The sequence below is a fragment of the Mustela lutreola genome, chromosome 7, assembly GCF_030435805.1.
Source record: "Mustela lutreola isolate mMusLut2 chromosome 7, mMusLut2.pri, whole genome shotgun sequence".
NCBI lineage: Eukaryota > Metazoa > Chordata > Mammalia > Carnivora > Mustelidae > Mustela > Mustela lutreola.
This window is the reverse complement of record NC_081296.1, coordinates 119786635-119808451: the sequence shown is the minus strand read 5'-3', so window position 1 is coordinate 119808451 and position 21817 is coordinate 119786635. Positions and strand designations below refer to the sequence as shown.

Sequence of the window (21817 nt, the reverse complement as noted above, 5' to 3'; positions counted from 1 at the left end):
TTTACAATAATAAACCTACTACACCTCCTTGAGTTTAGCATCACTTCAGTAAACAGGTTGGCTGTTTGCATATGCCAACTCAGCAAAAGCGGAGTTTTCAGACAATATTCCTAAATGCCAGCCAATCTTCTCTCCAACATCTTGTCTCAGATTTCTGAAATCCCACTTAGACTGAGAGGAAAACCACTAGACCAGCAGGCAAGAATACTGGTACAAGCTACATAAGCCACCAGGCATTACATTCTCACAAGAATTTTTTTTTTTTAAGATTTTATTTATTATCAGAGAGAGAGAGGGGGGAGAGAGTGAGCACAGGCAGACGGAGGCAGAGGGAGAAGCAGGCTCCCTGCCAAGCAAGGAGCCCGATGTGGGACTTGATCCCAGGACGCTGGGATCATGACCTGAGCCGAAGGCAGCTGCTTAACCAACTGAGCCACCCAGGCGTCCCACATTCTCACAAGAATTTTGGTAGACTTTTCTGTCTTGTATCCAAATTTTAACCTCTCTATTCGTAACTATGTGATCTACACACAGATAACTTATTTATAATTGGATTGCCTTCTTTTCCAGTAAAATGAGAACTATTAGAATTAAATTAGGCTGTTCTTAAGTTTTTTATATTGATTACATGTTATGCAAATTCAGCTTATTTAATGTTCTCATTATAAGTAACTAGAAATGTATGTGGGAGTTACTGTAATCCTATACTTAATTTTGATTTTAAAAATTATTTCCAGAAAATTATAGCTCTCAACTTTTTCCAATTATAGTATTTACTGGGGTTTAAAAATCATTTAATAATGGCTAATGCACTTCCTACCTTATATGCTAGCCTACAAATTATGATCTGAAATTAAAACTCTCAGCTTCAAAACTGTAAGGCTTTGTCCATAGTCACCATAATAGATCATGGAGGGGAGGAATTACAGCTCATGCAAAAGAGGCTGGGCTTGGTGATCTGGGTCAGAGTTTTCATGCTTCTCTTTCAGGACCTAGTCTTTCACTCTCAGAAAAATTTCGGTAACCTGGTATTAAACTGCTTAAAATTCCATTTTGGTCATTGCCCTTGAAGTGTTCACAATCTACTGGGAGAGACAGCAAAGAAAATGAATGATTATTCTTCCCCAGTTGGTTTCTCCTCGTTAGATTCTGAATTAATTAAAGATAAGAGTCTAGTCTTATTTTTATACCTCCCAGTGCTCAACACAATACGTATCATATAGAGAATGCCCAGTGAATATCTGTTGAACTAAAAATGTCAGAAATTCACAGACCATATAGACTCTGAAACTTAGTATGTGGTAAGAAGTCAGAGCAAACACTCAAAACATAAGGATACATTTCTTTGAACAGTATTTCAAAGAACTAAAAATTAGCCAGATAGAAGAGTCTGTTCCAGTCAGAGGGAATCATATGACCAATAAGAATGAAGAGCATGAAAATATGGCACTTTCAGGAAACAGAATAGAATGCAATAAAGCTGAGTGGGACAATGTGAGCATACCATATATGAATAATGAAAAAACTGGAAAGGCAAGCAGGGAGGCAGACTGACAGAGTTGAAGAGCTAAGGACTTAGACTACATGTTGAAAAACATATAGGTTACAGAATTACTTGGTGTCTGCCTTTCATACACCAAAAAGAGGAGAGCTGAGAAAGAGGAAGAAGAGAAGGAAGTAGTAGTAGCAGTAGAAGGAGCAGCACTTACAACTTTAACATTTACTGAGCACTTACGTGCTGGAGAATATTGCAAACACTTCACACAATATTCATGCATTTAATCCCATTATTACTCTAAAAGTAGTTCCAAATATGCCTGTTTTGTAGACGAGGAATGGGGGCTGAAGTAGGTCTTGAAGACAGAACGGAGAAATAAGAGACCATATGAACAAAAGGCAGAAGATAAAAGGTATGGGAAATGTACAAACGAGGCTAGATGAACTAAGGCTTGTCCCAGAGAATAGTAGCTAGAAAGTCTGACTGGGTCCAACTTATAAAAGGCCTTAAACAATAAAAAATTAAAAATTTAAAAAAAAAAAAAAGGCCTTAAAAATAAGTCCCTAATTCTCAAGACACTAAGTCATCAAAGATTTAGTAAAGAAGAAGAAAGAAGAATGAAGGTGTCTGCCGGTCACATGGATAAATGATCTACCTATTAAGCAAGGATCTTATTCATCTCTATAGCTCTGATATCTAGCAAGGGACATATGCATAGATTAAGTCTATGAGTAAATCGTTCCTATGTTTATGTAACTGAGCATTTACTCTTGGATAAGTACTAGGTTTTAGAGATGGGATCCCTGCCCATTAGCCTATCAACCAAAATGTCCTACAGGGATCTAGAAATTAACATGTCTAGAGTTAAACTTATTATTTCCCTTTAATCCCCTCATATTCTCCTTAATCCTCTTCCTCCACTTTCAGTTCTAATTAATGCCATTATACCTTCCCTGTTACCCAAGACAGCATAATGTTTCAAAGAACAGGCTCCAGAATCAGAATGCCTAGGACCTAATCCTTGCCTACTCCTTTTAAAAGTCTCAGCTGAAATACATCCTCCCCCAGATTTCCATGACTCCCCAGACTGGTTATGTGACTGCTCTGAAATCCCACAGTCCCTGTCAGATCTCTGATCAAACTAGACTACAGCTATTTGTATCTCTGTCTGTCTGTGCCATCAGACCAGAAGCCCTTAAAGGTCAGGAACCATACTGACTCATCTCTGGATCCATGATACTGTCCAGCAGAGGGACCAAGCAAGCAGGGAGGCTTCATAATAAGAAGTGTGACTCCAGGACCACTATCTTTGGGTTACTAGATGGATGGCAAATATCCTTAAAAGATGGAAAACACAGGGGAAGAAGAATTAGAAGAGGACAGAAATTAAAGGGTAATATAGGTTTTGTTTTGGACACAATCCGAAGGTGACTGCCGGTCACATGGATAAATGATCTACCTATTAGCAAGGATCTATCTTATTCATCTCTATAGTCCTGATATCTAGCAAAGGACAAATGCATAGATTAAGTATATGAGTAAATCGTTTCTATGTTCAATACCTCTAAGGCTTTCATATTGCCTAGAGAACAGAGTTGGGACTCACAAGGTAAATCCAAACTTTTACTATTTTCCAACACAAACTTTCAAAGTTTGCTTCCTCAATTATGCCTATTACCTTTCTTCTTCCTGCCCAAGTGCCTTATGAAATAAGAAATATGAACTGCTTCTCTTTTCATCTTCTGACTTCAAGATCTACCACAAGTTCCCATTTCCTTCAAGAAATCTTTCCAAACCACCTCGATTAAATAATGACCTCACAAAAGAACACTCCAAAAGACTTTATAATGGTCACAAGTTAATTCATGAAAGCCATCAAAGATTCAAAAGTCTTTCCAGAATCAAAGAAATATTATGCTATGTCCTACAGTTCCAGCATCCAGCTCATTATAATTCCTAAACAGGCAAACCATGAATATTCTACATCATATATGTAATCAATACATATCAATAAAATGTGGCAGTCCAAAGGAATTATATTCTTCCTCTCCAAAACACACACACACACAAAAGCAAAAGCAAAAGAGAAAAAGAAAAAGAAAAAGAAAAAGAAAAAAAAGTCTTGTTTGACAATTCAGAAGCTGGGAAATCTAGAGAATTACCTCCTTAAGTGTAAATAAAAGATCATCTTATGCAGATAATAGAGTTAACAGGTTCCTGGCCCTAAGAGTACTCTATTCCTCTCTTCTCAACCTTCTAATTATAAATTGTTTTTAAAATGCCTCAAAAGCCCACATTTCACATCTTCAGAGTTCCATCTCATACCCCGAACCAAGAAAAAAATAAAAATAAGAAAGAAGTCAAAACTCTTTACAAAGTCGAAAAAAGAAGAAAACAAATTTTTAGGTTGGCAGGCCAAAGCTGTTTCAATGCTAACTTCAAACCAACTGGGAAGAAAGAGCCTTGGTTATGTGAGTTGGCTATAGGAGAAGGGGGTAAAAGGAAGTTAAATAAGCTTCAAATAATTAAAAAAGATTGAGACTGGGTGACTGGAAATAGCCTGAAGGATACAGGCCCACTGAAAATGCCACATGAAGAAATAGAACCATTGTGTGACAGCTGGGAAACATGAAGATGGTAGTCTACACTAGTGTCCAGAACTCAAGTTTGTTTTTATTTTGTTTTGTTTTTTTTTACAATTCATCTTTCCTCCCCTTCTCCCACAAGCAGTGCCTTTTGACTAGCAGCTGGGAAGTCTCATTTTAAGTGATCAGCATTCCTCTGACATTCTAAGAAGTTGGACTATTTGTTTCCATAGAAACAGCTTTGTCAGCTAACAGAAGATTCAGGCCAAGAATAGTGAAAAGAACTTACGTTATGCAAATTGGAAAGAACTGGTCTACTATCCTCTTAGTTTTTCTTCTCTGGTTTTTCACGGAACTCAGGCTAACTTTCTTACTCTGTAAAACAGAGGAGAGACAAGTATAAAGGTCTGCCGTATTTTTTAGAGGGAAAGAGTGAGAGAAAATGGGTAATTCAGTATGATACCTAACTGTTTGCAAATGGCTAGGATTTCTTGGTATGAAGTAGTAAAAATGTTAATCTCCTCCGATATTTATCTATTTATTAAAAATATTTTATTTATTTATTTGACAGAGAAAGAGACCACAAGTAGGCAGAGAGGCAGGCAGAGAGAGAGGAGGAAACAGATTCCTTGCTGAGCAGAGAGCCCGATGCGAGGCTCAATCCCAGCACCCTGAGATCATGACCTGAGCCGGAGGCAAAGGCCGGAGGCAAAGGCTTTAACCCACTGAGCCACCCAGGCACCCCAATCTCCTCCAGTATTTAATGGGCTTCAATTAAATTCAGTGTAAGTTACCTGAAATCAGTGAGGAAAAAGAAGCAAGCATAACTGGTAAGAACCTTTGCAGGCTTTTTTTTTTTTTTTTTAAGATTTTATTTATTTATTTGAGAGAGAGATGAAGAGAGAACACAAGTAGGGAGAGCTGCAGGCAGAGGCAGAGGTTGAAGCAGGCTGTCCATTGAGCAGGGACCCTGACAAGGGGCTCAATCCCAGGACCCTGGGATCATGACCCAAGCAGAAGGCAGCAGCTTAACCAACTGAGCCACCCAGGTGCCCCTGCAGATTATTTTTAATGATACCTTTGAACTCTAGGTTAAGGGTCAAACAAAAATGCAGTTTATGTATTTTCTTAGTTTTAACTACAACCTCTGGACCAATTTTAAATATTATGAATAGCTTACGATGCTGAGAAAATGAGAAGGATCCAAAAAGATACAAAAGAATTTGACAGGAACCACAGTTAATTCAGAGGGGGAAATTGTGATGCTACACTGGACTAAGGAGAGGATCCTGCTGTCCTAACAGAGCTTACATTCCGTCAGAGTAACATAGTAAAGAACAAACATGATGACTTCAGATAAAGAGCTAGAGAGAAAGGGAAACTATAATAAACAGTGATGTTTGGAAGGGGCAGCATTAGATAAGAAGGCCAGGAAGGCCTATTTTAGGAGGTGATATTTGCATTGAGACCTAAATGACAAAAAAAAAAGTCAGCTGTGGGAAGATCCAGAAATAAAGGTTGATGGGACAGAAAGTACATTTCTATATAGATACCACCAGGAATCTCAATTTCAATATATCCCAAACTGACCTCAACTTTCCTATTGTTGTTAATTATACCACAATCTTCAAGATCTTGATCTTTTTTAAGCCATATTATCTAGTACGTTGTTAAGATCTGTGGACTGTACAAAGTTTTTAGAATCTACTGAAGGGTGTCAAAATATGCCACCCCAAAATATCCCACTAGAAGATCACGTTCAGAAAATGAAAACGCATGCTAAAAAAAGGGAGAAATATTTGCAAAATATTTATGACCACTATAAAGACTCTTACAATTCATTAAATCAAAAAATCTAATTTTTTACAACAGGGCAAGAGCTTTGACCAATTTATGAAAGAAGATATACAAGTGACAGAAATGAACACTTGGAAAGATACTCAAATTAATTATTTTTTTTAAAAGGTTTTATTTATTTGAAAGAGAGAATGAGAGTGCAAGAGCGGGGAGAATGGGCAGAAGGAGAGGGAGAAGCAGATTCCCAACTGAGCAGGGAGCCTGATGTGGGGCTCCATCCCAGGACCGTGGGACCATGACCTGAGCCAAAGGCAGATGCTTAATCAACGAGCCACACCAAGGCATCCCTCAAAAAAATTATTTTTTAAAAGACTAATGTATATTCACATACATTGTGTATTTAAAACAAATCATGTATTCAAACCATATAAAAAAACTCTACAAAATGAAAGAATGGCCCATATACCATCTTCTTAAAGAAGAAACTTTAGCTATATCTAAAACTAAGTAAGTATGAATTACAACTCAAATACATTTGGGCTACTCATGTAAAGTATTTAGCTCAAAAGTTATTGCTGACTTTTTATTTGTAAATTCAGTGAGAAAAATGTCCCATTTGCTTATATTAAACACAAAGCTGAAGGTCTTTGCAGATATTCAAGACCACAAATTCACAGCAGGAATTGGTTAAAAGCCAAACAGTAGTATCAAAGATATCAAGTGGTTGGTTACTTGGTTACTTTATCATCTCAACAACTTGGTAATAAAAGATTAAGTATGTCCAAAAGGTTAGTCAAGTTTTTGTAAAGGTACCAGGACAAAAGGTAATTTATAACATTTTCAAACTGACCAGAAAAGGATATTTAAATATGTGGTATAAAGTTACTTGTAATATGGCTTTCCAGTACATTGCTACCAATCAGGAATATATATGGCCTAGTTAGAGAATAAGAACAGTCTTGATAATGAACAGAGCCAGTGTAAGAGATAGACGATAAAGTGAGAGTTGACTCTGAATGCTAAGCTAAACTGTTTGAATTTTCTCCTGTAGGCAATGGGAAACTATGGGTTTCTGGGTTTAAAAAAAAGAACCAAAAATTGGCTTTTTAGAAAGTTGTATCTGCACTGTAACCAGAGTTGACCAGGGGGAAAGTGAGTAGAGCAGCCAGCCAATAGAGAGAATGTTTTAATACTTTATGCATTAGGAGGATAAAGGAAGTAGCAGAAGGAACGAAAAAGGGGTAACTTCAAATAATGGTTATTACAAAGGATGACTTGACAGGACTAGGAGACCAGTAGCCAAAGAGAATTCTAAAATATTGAGCATGACAACTGAAACTGAGAGAAATTATGGGCCCTTAAAATAGAAGAATTCAGAGAATAAGGTTTTTCTCTTTGGGAGGGAGAAGAGGCGGATGGGGAGAAGTGGAAAGATGATAAAATCCATTTTAAAGGGTAATTTTTAGCAGGCTGTTACTGCGAGACAGGGAAACCAAAGAAAATAGGCTAGAAATAAAAATTAATAAGTAATTTACATATTCATGGCTTACATTTGTAAAGCTTTAAAGTTTCCATAATAAATTCAAGCACATTATCTCATTTGATCTCTCTCCAGATTCCCTGAAAGATAAGTAGGTTGGAAATCTCCATTTTCCAGAAAATACACAGACATTGCAGGATAAGTCACAGAGCTACAATGAACAGAAACTAAAATCCAGATCAGTGAACCCCTATGTGGATCCACAATACAATGTCAGCTACATTCCTGTAAGCTGAAACCACCCTGACTACACACTTCTTTAAAAAAATCACATAATTACATCATTCTTTTACTTTTAAAATGATTAGAATCCCACTTTTTTCTTCAACTGCTCCATAAAATGAGACAGTAATTAATTAATTTCACTTAGATATTAACAGACTACAAGTTTACTCTAACATCAGACTGCTAGCATACCATCTATTGCTCAAAGTTTCTAAATACTCAGCAGAGGAGAGGCAGTCAAGTGGAGAAATGGTAGAAATGCATGGAAATTCTAATTTGAAAACTGACACTAAGCTACATTTTAGTTTCCTAGTGACATTTAAAAAATGTTATTCTCTACTCTATTGTTCCAATTTCAGTATGTGCTGCCAAACCGAGCCACATGTCCTACCTTGACAAACTGTTTTTAATAATATTTATTTATACCTTGAAAAATGAATAGCATAAAAATAAAACAGACGAGACAGACTAATCTTGTCAGATAAATTAGCTATCCCTCAGGGTCAAATATAAGTACTGCAAATCATAACTGTAATACCCCTAAATATGTTAATAATTAATTATACCAACCCGCATAAAATATCCCTCCATTATATCTTACATATACCCCTAGCTTCTCATACCACTATCTTAACATCATATTATCTCTCTCATGGGTTTTTCTATGAACTTCAAGTCACCCCAATCTTGGTCTAGATCTAGTTGCCACTCACTTTACACAGATGACCCTTGAAATAACATGGGGGTAAAGAGTTACTACTAACAGCCTACTGTTGACAGGAAGCCTTACTGATAATATAAACAGTTGATAAACACACATTTTGTATGATACATGTATCATATACTCTGACCTTACAATAAAGTAAGCCAGAGAAAAGAAAATGTTACTAAGAAAATCATAAAGAGAAGAAAATACATTTATAGGACTGTACTGTATTTACAGGGGGGAAAAAATCCCACATATGAGTGGACCCAGGCAGTTCTGTGTTGTCCAAGGGTCAACTGTACTGCTGAATAAATTTTCCTGAAGCACACCTATTACCATGAATGTCTCTTTTCAAAAGTTTTTGTTGCCTTTCCCTTTCCTTAAGCTACTGTTTACCATGGGTTTACTATGTACCATTCATCCACTGTGCTAAGCACCTAGTGTGCATCATCTCATTTAACCCTCACAACCATCTCCTTGATGAATTTTCTAATTACCTTAGTAAAAGACACTAACTTGCCCAATGTCAAAAGCTAAATGGTACAGCTGGGCCTCAAACTGAGTTCTGATTGACTGCAGGGTCCTTTAACAACTTCTGGAAAACCCATTTCAAGTTCCATAGCCTGTCATTCAAATGGCTACCCCTGAATTAGTACTAGAATATTTTTCCCTTGTTTCTCCCTCCCTTATCTTCCAAATCAAACTTCTAGCTATTTCTAATACAAGCCCTGCACTTTCCCAAGTCCACAGCTTTGACATACTTGTTTTCTTATACCCAGAAATAAAAATCCTTCCTGTTCAATTCTTTATCTATTAAAATTTCCCTCTAACATTAAGAGTCTTACAAAATCTTCCTTACTCCTGCCGACTCCATCCACAACCTACACTTCTAGGGTACTTAATCTATGTCCCTGCTGTAGCATTTATTTATACATTTCCTTCTCCCCATAAGTTATATTTCCCTTTTTAGTTAAATCACTAATATATCCCCATACATTCTGGTAGAAAAATCAACATACTCTTTACTATACATATTCAAATAAATCAGGTAATGTATCAGTTTCTTCCTTCCTTTCTTTCTTTCTTTCTTTTTCTTTTTTTTTTTTAGTATATGTGCTGCCGAAGCGAGCACTTCTTTTTTTTTTTAAAGTTCCATCCTTCTGGAGTCCTCCATTCTCTAGCTCTAAGCTGGATATTTTCTTTGTGCCCAGATTCACTCGTCTTTTTTCCATTTGCTCCAGGCCTAAGAATGTTGACCTCCACAGACTGCATTATTCCTGTTTTCTTATCTTCTAACTTCCAGTGTGCTTGGCTAGGGAGAAGTGACTATTGGGAAGGCAGTGAGAGGACTGGGTTCTTCATCCCCCCAAGCTTCTTCCTGTGATTTGGTAGAGGTTAGGTTCCTCTAAGGCCACAGTTTCCACTAGGTGGCTCCCCTCCTAAGGTAGTAACTGATAAATTCCAGTAACTATTCCCTTCCTTTCCCATTCAGGCCTAGGCTTAGCGGGTATCCGGCTGTTGCTAACCCAGAGATGTTTCTCAGTTCCCTTATCTCAACTCACTCACATTTTTGCAAACAGTCCCTTCATTAAACTCTCTCCTATTGCTCAGGTTGATTTTACCATCTGTTTTCTGCATGGGATCGGTCAAAAACATGCTCCAATCTGAATTGATTCTCTAAATCATCTTCATTCACTCATCTTTACCCTAAGAAATTCTCCTCACCTCTTTCCCCTTCATCTATTCCCTTCTCCTTGAGAGACCTCCAAATGTCCTAAGAAAGTGTACATGGGGGTAAATTTTTTAAGACCTTGATTTACTTGGTACCAGAGCAGATTATTACATCTTTGAGTTCTTCTTTTGCATCCTCACCCTCAACCTTAATTCCTCACAGCTTCTCAGGACTTCTGGGTCTGGCTTTCTGTTGTTCTCCCCAAGAAAATATTTATAGTAAATAAAAGTAGCATAAACATGTAAAAATATTTATCTTGGTATAAGGTTTCTGTGTGTCTGTGTGAGGACCAATCCTGTCCCATGCTGGAGACAACAAAGGAAAACAGGCATTATGTACTGCTGCCTCTATAAACCAGGACAACAATATGAAGAACAATTCTGCAAAGTCTACCAAAAATTTAAAATAAACATTTGATCTATCAGTTTTTTTTCTAGAAATTTATCCTACAAAGTGTCTTTGGAATAACGCATGGTAATCTATGTTTTCACCTGCAAATTTAACAAAATCTAAAAGCATATCAAGTATTTCCATGCAAATTTATCACTCTAATTGAGATGTGCGTCAGTGTAAAATACACTCTAGATTTCAAAGACTTTATACAGAAAAAAAAGAATGTAACACTTCTCATTATTTTTAATGTATGTGGAAATAGTAATATTTTATACATTATGTTAAATAAAATATACCATTAAATAAATATCAACTATTTCTTTTAAAATTTTTAATGTGGCTGCTAGAGTTGAAGCTCTGTATGAGCTGACATGGAACAAAAGCAAGTGAATAAAGATAGCTTCAGAATGGTGTTTATATATCATATCACTTTTACAAATGCACATAAAGGGTATTTACAAAGTTATTAGCAAAAAATCTAAAAGAATATGCACAATACTGTCTTCACTTAATATCTCTGAAAAAGCAAAGATAACAGAACTCTCAGGTTTTGCACTTATGTACTATTTGAGTATCTTACAAAATGTTGACCAAAATAAATGTGTTACTTTTAAAATCTGGAGGAAAAACACAAAGATATTACCTCTTTGAAAGGAAAAAAAGACCACAGAAACTTTAAATTATAGCTACCTTCTATAAAATTAGCAGCAGCAACAAAGGGCTTTCAAGAGTTCTAGAATCTTTTCACAAAAAGAAGTAACCAAAATATTATCCCCACAGTTCTAAACAAGTTCACAAATAATACAACAATAAAGAATTCCATAAAAAAAATTCTTAAAGCACTTTAGGAATCATTAGGAGCATGACTCTTTCATACTCGAAACTTCCTCTACCACACAACGAATATATTACATCTTTAATTTAAAAATGAGAGGAAACCAGTTTACCATAAGAATAAGAGCAATAATTATACGAAAAATTTCAAAAGGGACTACCTATACTTTAAAATTTAAAAGTCAGGTTCATAATTTTGATAGCATTGATTCTTTCATCATGTTAATAACGCACAATGACAAACTCTCAAAAAATCCCAATTAACTAGACTCACATGACTGTTACTTTGGTTTCTTGATACCTATTTCTATGCCTCTTCCATATAGTTTCTCCATCCCTTCTAATCCTGGGTGTCAATCCTTAGTCAATTACTTTCCCTGAAACATATACCATGACTTTTAGGTCTGTAAAAACACTGTAAGAGATTCCAACTTTTGACCTCAAGTGATTTACAGCTTACTAGAAAAAAAAATATGTTCTAAAGGTCAGCAAATTAGTAGATGATTACCTCTACCTAGATGGCTTATTGGTATGCAATTCAACTGGCCATAAAAAAAAAAAAATGAGAGAACAGTTTGCCTTGTCCTTAAAAAACTGCCTAATAATCATTTCTGAGTTATCCGAACAAGAATATTAAGCAAATTTGATAATAAATATTTGTATCTATTGCTATCTACAAATTAGACTAAAGAAAGAACAATGGAGAGTATTTTCAGGACCAGGAGTAGGGTTTTATCATCACAACAGGAAAGAAGAATCTAAAAAAGAAGACTTATGATACAAACGTCACCAAGTTTAGAATCCACTGAACTTTCAATAATGTGCTTTGCTATGGAGGGCATGAATAATGTTCTGACTTTGACCAGATAGTATTAGAAGGCAAGAAAACATAAAGGGAATGTTACACAACAAGAGAAACAAGAACAAAAGGTCAATTTTAAAGATTACTGTACTGCAAATCCTGGAGCTAAAAAGGGTTACTAATGTACACTTTCATTCAATAATATGAGTACCCACTTGGTAAAAAATCTTGGATAGTCACTGATAATAAAAAGACTGCTAAGGCAGAGTTTTTATCCTTAAGAACTTAAAAATCTAGAACGGAAATCAGATAAGCAAATAAACAAGACCCCTATATACTGCAATGCTATTTGATAAGTGCTGTACTCCAACTGCAGAAAATGCTACAAGAACTACCTGCAAAGTAAGTGCATCCTAAGAAAACCTGTATAAATGGGAAAGAATATAAGAGACAGATATGAAAGGCATCCATCACACAACAGGAAAAAATGTAAGCAAATATTAAGACAAGCACATCAATATTTGCAAAATTAGACAAATGCTTTATTTAAATATAAGACTTTAAATTATGGTAATGAAACTCAATTCTATCAATGCCTATTTAAAAATGTGTAGCAAAAATGACCTAGTGAAAAACACTTTAGAATGACTGAGTCAGTAAGAGAAACTGATAAAACCAAGTAAAACTTGGGACACTTAGGTGGTTCAGTCAGTTAAGCACCCATCTTCAGCTCAGATGACGATCCCTGAGTCCAGGATCCCAGAGTCCAGCATCAGGCTCTTAACTCAGCAGGGAGCCTGCTTCTCCCTCCGCCTGCCGCTCCCCCTGCTCGTGCTCTCTCTGACAAATAAATAAAATCATAAAAAAAAAAAAAAGTGAAACCTAATCTCACTACATATGTAAGCTGCTTAAGGCAACATTATTTCCCCCACTGACTTTCACTGTTATTTCAGAGATGAAAAGAACTTTATTTCAACACACAGTAAAATTCTTCATTACTGACTCAGTCTATAACACCTGACTGACACAATTCCTATAAAACTGCTTAATCAGATTATTGATAATCACACAATTAACCCAAAATATATTAAAATATAACTTACTAAAATGCAGTTCACTGCTATTCTATGTGAATGTCACGAACTAGGCTTATATTCCACCTACCTCTTATCTAACATTTATGGAGTGCTTAATACACACCAAGGCACTATGCTAACCTCCCCTCCTTTTTTTTTTTTTTTAAGTAGGCTCCACACCCAGCATGGAGCCCAACTAGGGGCTTGAACTCAAGACCCTGAGATCAAGACCTGAGCCGAGATCAAGAGTCAGAAGCTTATCTAAGTCACCTGTGCTAACCATTCTTGATATGGCATCTCAGTTAATCCTCAAAATAAGGCTCTGAAGGGGATCACAATATGCCACTCCAAAATGTGACACTTTGACATAAAGATTTTCTTGAGCTAAAGGCAATTAAGAAACAGCAGACAGAGGGACGGGGCGGGGGGGGGGCAGGAACTCTGGCCTCTCCCCTTATCCAGCTAAAAATTTTGCAGGGCATAAGTTTTCTTTTGCAAAGGTACCAGGAAGAGGACACTTAATCCTGGGAGGTTACTCTCATCAATGGAGAAGGCACCAACTTAAATCTGTACAACAAATCTTACAAAAATAAATTTTATCTTCCTTTAGTTTCCCCACATACTTACCTTCCCACAATTTACATCCCCTAAAGGTCTAAATGTCTTTTCCTCTGCCTTGTCACCTCTCCACAATTTATTGCTCAGTCTCACTGCTTCTTTGGGTCAATTCTTTTCTATGAAGGTCTCCAAATGCACAGTTAGTAATAGGTCATTTTTCTTGCTAATCTTTGTCTCAGTGAACCTAGGAGGATAGAAAAAGTTTTTTTCCACCTCTATATCTTTCTGAATCAGGCACTAATACAATCCCCATTCTGCAAATACAGAGTCAGACTTTGATAAGTTAAGGTGCCCAGAGTCACACTCAAGGCAAGAAGGGATTGCCTCATAAATCTGACTCTACAGCCTGAGTACTTAATCCACACAAGGACTATAATTGCACTGTAATGCCTGTCAGTAAAGACCCCAGGAAAAGAAAAAAAAAAAAAAGCCATTAGCAAATTTATCCATTAGCATCTATACCTTTATAGAGAAGTCAATCAAGAACCCGTGAAAGTTAGACCCACTCAATTAAACACATTTATGGCTGACATAGGATAAAAGGAATTGTGTTTTGAATCTCAAATTCTATCACATTATAGGGGGTGACTAGTTTAGAGCAGTCTCTAGTATTAAGCTCACAAGCAAAGCTAAAGTTTAAACAAGTAAATGATAAAAGTGCAAATTGGGACAAGCATCTACTCTGGGTCATTTTAAGCAGTGAGATACTAAGATAAAGACAACACCTCCTATCCTTAAGGAGCTTGCAATTTACAGATTCAAGATTATTCACTTTAATTCAAGTATGTCTTAAACACTAAATCAGAAGCAGCTTTCCTCCAAAAGTTTTCATTTTACCAAAAAGACACTGTTAAAACAAGCCTTATGATAGGCTAAAATATAGGCAAAGTAGAAAAATCCAAGGGCGCTGGAGTCATATAAACTGAATTCAAATCCTTGCTATCACTTGCAATAAGACTCTGGATAAAACAGTTAATCTCTCTGAGCCTGTTTCCTCACTTGTAAAAGGGAGAATATGGATAAAAACCTTACAGTGCTGCAGTTAATATTTAAAATATATACAAAGGACATATACTATATAACACATTAAGAGACAGAGCAAGGAATACTGTTATAGTAACAGTAGGGGAAAGCAGAAAATACTGTGATTTAGTCAAATCACTTACTACTCTTACCATAAAGTTTAAGTGTAAAAGGAGAAGCTATAAATATGTAAATGGCTAAGATATATACAGCACACTGTCCCTTCAAGATGCCTACAAAGAATTATCAAAATTTCCTTTCATAAATTCATATATTGATTACTTTTAAAGTGAATCATTTTGAAAAACATCTGCAGGTAACTTGTATAATCCTTAGATGAATCACATGTAATCTTAGTTCAAATTTTGAAAATTAATCAGTGTAAGTCTCCATATTAACATAAGAATTCCACATGATTATCTCAATACATGTAGAAAATGCATTTGACAAAATTCAACATCTACTCATGATAAAAATCCTAGGCAATACCTTGGAGGAAACTTCCTTAACCTGATTTAGAGAATCTATGAAATTACCTACAGCTAAGATCACATTTATAATTTTTTAAAAATATATGTTTGTTTTAGAGAAAGCGAGCAAATGAGTGTGGGGGCAGCGGGGGAGAAAGAGAGAATCTCAAGTAGATTACCCACACAGCAGGGACCCCCAGGGCAGGTCTCAATCTCAGGACACTGAGATCATGACCCAAGCTGAAATCAAGAGTTGGACGCTTAAAGGACTGAGCCACCCAGGTGCCCCAGCTAACATATTTAAAGGTGAGAGACTAAATGTTTTCCCTTTAAGACTGCAAACAAGGCAAAGATGTATCATTTCATTACTCTATTCAAACATTTCACCAGAATGTGAGATGTGCAGTAAGTGTAATAAATCAAGAAAAGAAAAAAGCATATACATTAGAAAGAAACAATTCTTTATTCACAGAGAGGTCTACTTAGAAAATCCTAAGAAATCTACCCCCCCCCAAAACTCCCTAGAACTAATAAATAAGTTTGGTAAAAACCGAGGATACAAAGTCACTACAAAAGAAATCAACTGTAATTCCATAAACTAGCAGTGATCAATTATAAACTCACTTTTTAAAAAAGATTTTATTTATTTGACAGAGTGCGTGTGCACAAGCAGGAGGAGCAGCAGGCAGACGGAAAGGGAGAAGCAGGCTCCCTGCTCTGTGGGGATACAGGGCTCCATCCCAGGACTTGGGGGATCATGACCTGAGCCAAAGGAAGATGCTTAACCGACTAAGACACCCAGGTGCCCCAAAACCCACTTTTTTTTTTTTAAAGACTGCTTATAATAGGACCAAAAAACTGAATTACTTAGGTATAGATTCAATAAAATAGTTGCAGGATCTATATGCTGATAACTATGAAACACTCATGAAAGGAAGCAAAGACCTAAATAAGTGGAGAAAAATACTATTTCATAGTCTGGAAAACTCAACTTTGTTAAAATGTCAATTACCCTCAAATTGACCTAATGATTAAACTCAATCCTAATCAAAACCCTAGCAGATTTTTTTGTGGATATCGAGCTAATCCTAACATTTATATGGAAAGGCAAAAGAACTAAAATAGCTACAGTAATTTTTTGAAAAGAATAAAGTTGGGAGAACTCACATTACCTGATTTCCAGACTCTAAAACTACAGCAGTCAAGATACTGATAATGGCAAAAGAGAAGGATTTCAACTAAACACAAGAGTCTAGAAACAGACCCAGAAAAATGTAGCAAAATGGTGTTTGATGGGGACACAAAGGCAATGCCATGGAGAAAGGAGAGTCTTTTCAACAAATGGTCATGGAACAACTGGACAAATAAATGAAACTCGACCCAAAATTCTCTTTATATAAAAATTAACTTAAAATGAAACACAGATCTAAATGTAAAATATAAAACTCTAATACTTGTAAAAGAAAACATAGGAGAAACCTCTGTAACTTGGATTAGACAAAAACTGCTTATATACAATGTCAAAAGATCCATAAAAAAAATACAGATACTTTGGACTTCATCAAAATCTAAAACCTCTATACTTCAAAAACCACTGTTAGGAGGATGTAAAAAGGCAAGCAACAGACTGGAGAAAATCTTTGTAAATCACCTGGTGAACAAAGGACTAGGAAAAACTCTCAAAACTAGACATTTAGAAAATTCAGTTTTAAAATGGAGAAAAGATTTCGCTTCACCAAAGAAGATACACAAATGGCAGATAAGCATATGAAAAGATACTCAACACCATCAGTAATGAGAAAATGCAAATAAAAACCATAGTGAGAAACTGCTACAAATCTATCAAAATGTAAAACAAAACAAAAAAAAAAAATGACCACACAAAGTGATGAGGATGTAAAGTAACTGCAACATTCTTCATACACTGCTGGTAGGAATACAAAACAGTTCAGCCTCTTTGGAAAACAGTTTGCTGTTTTAACAAATTACCACAAACTTAGCTATTTAAAAACAACACAAATTTATTATTTTACTCTTTGTACATTAAAAATCTGACCTACGTCTCTCTGGGCTAAAATCATGATGTTAGCAGAGCTGCGTTCTCTTTTGGAGGCTCCAAATGTTAATCCACTTCCTAGCCTTTTCCAGCTTCTAGAGACCACCACATGCCTTAGCTTACAGCTCTTCTCCCCATCCTCAAAACCAGGAACTCTTCATCTCTCTGGAGTGGCTTCTGTTGTTAGATCTTTTTTCCCTAGTCTACTACTTCTTCTCTCTTTCTCTTTTAAGGACATTGGATTACTACTGTGGGTAAACCAGCATACTCTCCCTATTTTAAAGTCAACTGATTAACTGCCACTTTAATTTGTCTTTGCTATAACCTAGTTTATTCGTAGGTCCAAGGGATTAGGATATTTTTATGGGCCCTTATACTGCCTACCACAGACCATTTTTTAAGTAAACCTACACTTACCATATAACCCAGAAAGGAGGACTTATGTTCACACAAAAACCTGTTCCCAGAGATTTATAGCAACAGCAACTTTTTCAGAGTTATTTTTTTTTTAATTTAAAAACTAACTCAGCTTTCCTTCAACTGGTGAACAAACTGTGGGACATCCCTACAATGGAATACTACATTCAGCAGTAAAACAGAAGGAACTGCTGATATGCTCACAACATGAATACTCAACTGTATTATACTAAATGAAAGAAACCAGACTCAAAAGGCTAAATACTGAATGATTCCATTTATAAGATAGTCTAGAAAAGAGAGACTACAGGGAAAGACAGTAGATCACTAATTGCCAAGGATTACAGGTGATGGAGGGAAGGGTTGATTACAGAACAAAGAGCAGCTGCTTAAGGGAATTTTATAGGTGCTGAACCTATACTTGATTTTGGTAGTTATACAGCTCTGCATTTGTCAAAACAATTGTACAACAAAAACTGTACAGAAACAAAACAAAATTTCATTTCATGTAACTTAAAAATAAAGTTAAAATCTTTTTAAAACAAGGAAAATGAAACATTTATCAGATTGGCAGAAATTTGAAAATCTGACCATACCAATCTGACAACTGTAAGTGTGGGCAAAGATGATGTACATACTGTCAGCAAGAACGTAACTTGTTAAACTTTAGAGGATAATTTGGCTGCAGCTAGTAAAGCTGAAAATGCATAACCTATGGCCCAGCAATTCCAATTAGGATAGGTAACCCTCACACATGTGCCAGAGGAGACATGCACAAAGATATTCACTAAACATTGCCTAAAATACTAAAAACCTGAAAACAGCCCTTTCATAGGGGAATGAACTAATGGTTGTCAGTGGTTATTAAAATAAGAGAGAAACGAAAAGAAAGAAAATGAAAAGAATCAATCCTGCTAGATAAATACAGGATTTTGAGAAGAATAATTTATTGGTTTATCTAATAACAGTATACAGTGAAAAGAGCACCGTACTTGGAATCTGGAGACACGTATTTTAGCATTTAGTTCCCACTCTGCCACTAAAAAGCAGTCAAACTATGGGCTACTTAACTCTACAGACCTCACTTCCTTTTCCTGGAAAAGGAAGAGGTTAAGCTATACAACACTACGATTACTTCCTAACTCAGGAATCCCATGATTCAATAAATATATAGTCAAATATTATATGTAAAGAACCTATGTTGAGAAATTATTTCTCCCAGACACCCTGCAATCAGAAACTATCAGAGAAATAGAGCATCTTAGTATACTGATACATAAAATGGATCAAATTTCTTGTTATGTTTGTGTTGAACTTTTAAATCAATATCATAAGTCAGAAAGAGCATAAAAACACCTAAACCCAGCATAGGTCACCTTCAAGTAAAACTCTTCCATTTCAATATTCTTTTTTTTTTTTTTTGGTCAGAGAGAGAGAACACAGGCAGAGGCAGAGGGAGAAGAGCAGGCTTCCCGCTGAGCAAGGAGCCCGACGCGGGACTCGATCCCAGTACGCCGAGACCATGACCTGAGCCAAAGGCAGCCGCTCAACCAACTGAGCCACCCAGGCGTCCCCCATTTCAATATTCTTTTTTTTTTTTTTGACAGAGAGAAATCACAAGTAGACTGAGAAGCAGGCACAGAGAGAGAGAGAGAGAGAGAGAGAGAGAGAGAGGCAGGCTCCCTGCCGAGCAGAGAGCCCGATGCGGGACTCGATCCCAGGACCCTGAGATCATGACCTGAGCCGAAGGCAGCGGCTTAACCCACTGAGCCACCCAGGCGCCCCCCATTTCAATATTCTAAAGCAAGTTAATATTATAATGAGTCTATCTTTACTTGTCAAGTTCAGGTGTGTCTAGTCAAAAGTCATTTAAATACATGGTAAAATCTACCTGGTCCTTCTTAGCAAAGATAACAATGAACTGCTTTTCATATTTTTGCCTGTTTCATCTATAAAGATCTTACATTATAATTTAATAGCTTCAGCCTACTACAATTTAAAGAGCCTTTTAAGACTTCACATGCCATGTCCACAGGGAACTAGTAAAAAACCAGTAGTTCATAATCCAAAAAAGCTTACTTAACAATTTCATTACCACCAATACTTAAACTTCAAAGGCACCAATAACCACATGTCATTTGTTCCTATTGCAGAATTTAATAGGTTATTAACTTCTGGTATAATCCAAAGGCATAATTAGGATACCACCATTAAAGCATGAAATCACTTTTTAAAAAATCAGAAACATTAACACCTTTTACCTTGCCAGGAAAATAAAAATTTCCAAAGTCCCGTTTCACAGGATTTCCAAATCTAAATTCTCACAATTCTAAAGGAGTACGGGACAAAACACACACTGTATGCTACTTCTTAAAACCTCTCAGCTATCAGATTTTAATTTTAGCGCCAACTGCCAAGAAAAACCTTCCTACCGAAACCTAAATTCGGCACACATTACTGTAAGCCAATCAACTAAACAGAAGGTGAGTTATTATTATTAGGAAGTTACATAATTTGCGCCAAACATTGTTTTTAAAGCGTCTTCCCTTAAATGAGAATTACAATAATTTACAGGCTTCAAAGTTCACCTTGCAAACTTCAAGTAAATTATCAGAAACCATTAAGGTTAGGTTTTTCTTTAAAAGTGGACACAAGGAAGTAGGAACTGTTTATTCGTTTAAAGGACGCAATAAGCACCGAATACCAGGAGCTGAGTCAGGCAGAGGAACGCTGACTACATTCCGTCTCCCAAAGGAAAGTGTTCGTCCCACCGATTTCCCCCGCCGGGCCTTAGAGGGAGTCCCGGGAGTTGTGAACCCGGGTGCGGGGGAAGCAGAGGGCAAGGAAGTCCCTGGCTCGTCCCCCGTCACTCGGGCCCGGCTGGCGGCAGCCCCCGCTAAGGTGGTCCCAACGCCAAGGCAGAGGGAGCGGGCGGGGCCGGGCAGCGTCCCCCGCCGAGGGACAAAGGTTGGGCTCACGCCCTCTGCGACCAGCCGCGGCTCCCGCCGTCCGGGGCAGCCAGCGGAGCAGCCCCCCATCCCGCTCGGGCCGAGAGCGCGGCGTGTGGGGGAGGGGACGAGCCCCGCCGCCCCTCCCCCCCACGCGCTCCCCGGGACCTGTTGATTAAGATCTCCACACAGACGACGCAGGTCTGCCTCTTACCTCTGCGCCACCGCGGGCCGCCGATCCTCCCGCCCCGGCCGCTCCCACACACTGAACAAACGACAGCTCCCCTGCGGCACTTAAAATACCGGATAAAGAATCCAGAAACTCCCGATTCCCCACCTCACAAGCCTTAGACCCCGCCTCCGCCCCACCGCCAGTCGCCGCCGTCGCCGCCGCCAGCGACTCACTCCACCTCGAGACCGCGCGAGACCGGCCCCCGCGGCCGCCGCGAGACCGCGCACGCGCCCCCGGGACGCTGGCGCAGCGGGCGCGCCTATCCCAGCTCCTTCTGGGCGCGCCCCGCCCGCTGCTAGGCCGAGAGGCTGGCGCGGCTCGCCCAATCCCGCGCCGGCGTGGAGAGAGGGCCCACTCATTGGTCTCCTCCGCAGCCCCAGCGGCGGGTCGCGCGCACTCGCGCACCTCTGAGTGAGGCTGGAACGGCTTCGTGCTCGCCGGCGCAGGGGCTGTGTGCGGACGTGAGGTCTCCCCGAGACGCAGTCGGAGGCGGGCTGCTGTCGGGAGAGCCCTTGACCTTCCTCTCCCTCGAGGTCCGCCAGTTCCTGAAGAAAATCTGATTCCCCGTGAGGCAACTCCTGTGTCCTGTGAGGCACGTCACACAATCTAACATTTGTTTAAAAAAGAACCACGACACTCGCTTTCTGTCTCTCAAATAAATAAAATCTTTATTAAAAAAAAAAAAAAAAAAGAACCACGACGTAATAAAACACCTGGATGTGTATAAGGTCCCCGCAGGATTCTCTGCTACCGCAGAAGACGCCAAAAAGGTAGCAGCTAGGATGGAGTTCTGAAAGCCAGAAAGGAAGGATGCCAAGGGCCGCAGCAGTTTCACAAAACTTAGTGACCTGGGCCAACTGACATG

The 21817-nt window shown here is 37.9% G+C and overlaps 1 protein-coding gene across 5 annotated transcripts in view; it reads right to left on the bottom strand.

Annotated features, from left to right (window-relative positions):
• Positions 1-21122, bottom strand: part of PALS1 (protein associated with LIN7 1, MAGUK p55 family member) — a 76088-nt gene extending 54966 nt beyond the window's left edge. For 2 of the 5 annotated variants that reach the window (XM_059182376.1, XM_059182379.1), the window contains exons 1-2: positions 20935-21120; positions 4373-4458 (exon numbers count right to left, since the gene is read on the bottom strand). The gene's annotated coding sequence lies outside the window, so the exon portion shown is untranslated. Of the gene's footprint in view, positions 1-4372; positions 4459-20934 lie in introns of all 5 variants that reach the window. The other 3 variants (XM_059182378.1, XM_059182380.1, XM_059182381.1) reach the window with 2 other exon arrangements.
• Positions 21123-21817: the final 695 nt, after the last annotated feature.